Consider the following 3,977-nt stretch of genomic DNA (forward strand, 5'->3'; position numbering starts at 1 on the left):
CCGCCTTGCTGCCCCAATCCACACTGTTCACAGGTGTATTTGCGGCGAGGCAGATGCCGACGAATATGGATTGCATGGCCTGCACTGTGGAAAATCGGGTGGTTGGCACACTAGACACGACGAAGTCAACGACATCATTAAAAGAAGCCTTGCCTCTGCTCAGTGTCCAGCGGAGAGAGAGCCCCGCAACCTACTGGACCGTGACTGTTAGCTTTGCCGGCCGACCAGACGGAATCACACTGCGACCGTGGAAGGGTGGCAGACAGTTAGCATGGGACTATACTTGCGTATCCACCCTGGCAACCACATACATCACCCTCTCTGCCGGCACAGCAGGAGCCGCAGCGACACACAGAGAAAAACAAAAGCAGTCAAGTACAGGCAATTAGATCAACGGCACAACTTCGTTCTAATAGGGTCTGAGACCCTAGGCCCATGGGGTGAGAGTGCAAGAAGGTTTCTTAAGGATCTTGGTTCCAAGCTCATTGACACCACAAGAGACCCTAGAGCAGCAAGTTTTCTCATTCAGCGCCTCAGTGTCGCGATACAGAGGGGGAATGCTCGCTGCATCCTCGGTTCCTGCCCGGCGTCGGAGGAGTTCGAGGAAATCTACAGCCTCTAGGAAGCAAACTTTTTCTTCTGTCCTCTTAATGTTCATTTTTTGTATAAAATCAGATATTTAACTGTATAACCTTGCATAATAAAGTGTACACCATAATAAAAAAGGGGGGGTGGTAGGAGAAGCGAACACTCTTTCGTATTCAGAGTTAAATGGCAAGTTTTTCCCTGAATGCTCTGTGTTCCCTTCTCTGAGGCTGTGGGTCCCTATAATTGCACCAGTGGTGATACGCCCCTATATATATATATATATATATATATATATATATATATATATATATATATATATATATATATATATATATATATATATATATATATTTTTTTTTATATATATATATTTTATATATATATATATATATATATATATATATATATATATATATATATATATATATATATATATATATATATATATATATATTTATATATAATATTATAATATTATAGACATATATATAATGGTAACTCACACCCCAGAAGTGACTCGAACCCATACTCCCAGGAGCAACACAACTGGTATGTACAAGACGCCTTAATCCACTTGACCATCACGACCGGACAAAATGAGGTGATAGCCGAAGCTATTTGAACCACCCCACCGCCGGCACTCGGATAGTAATCTTGGGCATAGCATTTTACCAAATCACCTCATTCTTTGGGGCACACGTGAGGAACACAAAAGGTTTTGTGTTCCTCACGTGTGCCCCAAAGAATGAGGTGATTTGGTAAAATGCTATGCCCAAGATTACTATCCGAGTGCCGGCGGTGGGGTGGTTCAAATAGCTTCGGCTATCACCTCATTTTGTCCGGTCGTGATGGTCAAGTGGATTAAGGCGTCTTGTACATACCAGTTGTGTTGCTCCTGGGAGTATGGGTTCGAGTCACTTCTGGGGTGTGAGTTTTCAGTTGCATATCGTCCTGGGGACCATTCAGGCTTGTTCGCATATATATAATGGTGTATACTGGCAGCAGGTTTTCGTTTAGACATGTTACAATGAATATGATTGCATATTCTGTGTTGATTAATTTCTTGTTTAGAGCCTCTATCCCTCTCACTTGTGCTCTTGCCTTTTGGTTTGATTGGAAGAGGATTTCTCCAAATGTCATCTTTGTTCTAGGTAAACTAAAAGAATAACTAACTGGAGAATGTGTTACACTAATTATAAATTTACACAACTTTCGAACCTACATGGTTCATTCTCAAGTGATGGGACTGTACGTTGTTGTTGTTGTTTTAGATTCAGCTACTCTGAAGAAAACGTTGCAAGTAGCACGGGCTATGGTGAGCCCGTAGTGGACTTACAGGTACATGCAAATACAAATAATGCAAATAGGTGAAGAATAAGGCGTAGAGAGGCGAAGAAAAAGAAGGCGAAAAAAGGGTAGGAAACACAAAGACTAATCAGGTGTAGTGGACATGGCGTTCTGAGCAGTGTCGTCTACGCTGGCATCTCCACGTTCCGGTCTTATGGTTATTCTCCAACCCGTCCTCTTAAATATAACGTCACTTTTGGCTCGTATGCGCGCTATGGCCAAATTTGGACGTAATTTGAAATGATATCGACTCACAAAAGTGACGTACTGTTCCGTTTTCTGTTTGAGTCGTCCGGCTTACTCGGCAAGCTTAGAAGAGGATTCTTTCCATTAACGTTTTTCATACTGTTTTGAAACTTTATGAGAATTTCCTGCCCACCTAACCTCATAATGGGTAAAGTGAATAGGTCCGTTCATACAATAGTTCCATTTTATAATAATTCTGGTATTTGGGTATCTATGATGGGTTGTTCTACTTTTATGTGAATGTTTTCAGGAATTTTTAATCTTCTTACATCTCGAGTTTTGTCTATTATGCAAGTAAAAAAAAAAAATGATGAGCAGAATACATATTTTGGGCAAATTTTCTCAGTGTACATTTTGAGAACTGAAAACATACACACTGTTCACACACATACAAACACATATACATATGTGCACACACACACATGCCCGTTGTGCTTTGCTATGGCAAACTTCCCCCAAAAATCATTGAATAGCAAAGCTTCAGACCGAGAGAATCAATATTCTTAATTTCTTCATCCAAGAATTCTTGGCAAAACAACCCGAAGAACTCTTAGATACATAGAGAACCAAAATCATTGTTTCGCATTGTTTCATTTATTGTTAAGGTGTCCTGTACGCCAGATGCAGAATGCTCCTGGCAGCATGGGTTCGAGTCACTTCTGGGGTGTGAGTTTTCAGTTGCATATATGCCTGGAGACCGTTCAGGCTTGTTCGCCTTGTTTCACATGTTTGTTTCGTAATGATAGTTTGATGGCTTCGTAATGATAAGTGAAAATAACATAGATACGCTGCAAGTTTGCTATAGCGGTCAGCTATGAGGAAGATAACATAGAGTAACACAACCTATGGCATAGACAGAGATGGAAGAAGCCACAGAACAACAGCTAAACTAATTCTGTTCCGCTACGGGAACAATGGACGTCAGGGAACAGCGGAAAAATGGCGACGAAAAAACTGCTCGCCATTGACGCCAGAGAACAGAGTCGATTTCAAAGTTTTGGGCGTGCAAAAGTGTTCTTGAAACGTGGTTTGTTTTGTGTGTGTTCTTTTATCTCGGGTGTTTTTTTTTTCTAGTGTTTCAGTCAGTTTACTGGTCACAGACACACGCAAACATGCACGCAAATACACGCAGAAATGGGCAGTTTTTACCTGTTCATCTAGCAGTAAATTGGTACCTGGGAGATGAATAGCTGGTGCTTTCTGTGTCCTGTATGTGGATGCTGAGGATGCAAACCTTAGTAGTAAGCTTCCATCAGTCTCAGGAGACAATGGAGTTGCGCTCTGGGGTCGGCCTGGTCTGGAGTGGCCTCACCAGGGCGCAAAGCCAGGGTAGGTTGATTCGGGGGAGAAGCTGTTACCCAGGCAGCAGGTCCCCCCCTCTCCACGGCGCTGAAACTCTCCAAGGGAAAGGCATACGCCAATACGATTGGTTCCAGCGCCGTCGCAGGAATTGTGAGTTCCGGGGATGCCTTACATTTCTGACCATGGGGAGGGGTTCCTTATATGCATTTCGTTTTCCTTTTGGACTGGACTTGTCTGGACTTGCATAAACTTGTTTGCTGTCTCCTTACACTTCTGCGTGCTGAAGTCCATCATGTGTTGTGCAGTCTTTCCCCTGAGCTCTGTTACCTGTGGTATATCTATTAGGATAGATGAACTTACTTGAATAAGTGATCCCTACTTATACTAGGGGCCAGATTCACGAAGCACTTACAACCTTGTACATGTTTTCTCAATCTTTGGCGGCTTTGCTTACAATTATTAGACAGTTAATGAGCTCCGAAGCACCAGGAGGC

Source organism: Procambarus clarkii, chromosome 20 (assembly GCF_040958095.1).
Source record: "Procambarus clarkii isolate CNS0578487 chromosome 20, FALCON_Pclarkii_2.0, whole genome shotgun sequence".
NCBI classification, from domain to species: Eukaryota; Metazoa; Arthropoda; class Malacostraca; order Decapoda; family Cambaridae; genus Procambarus; species Procambarus clarkii.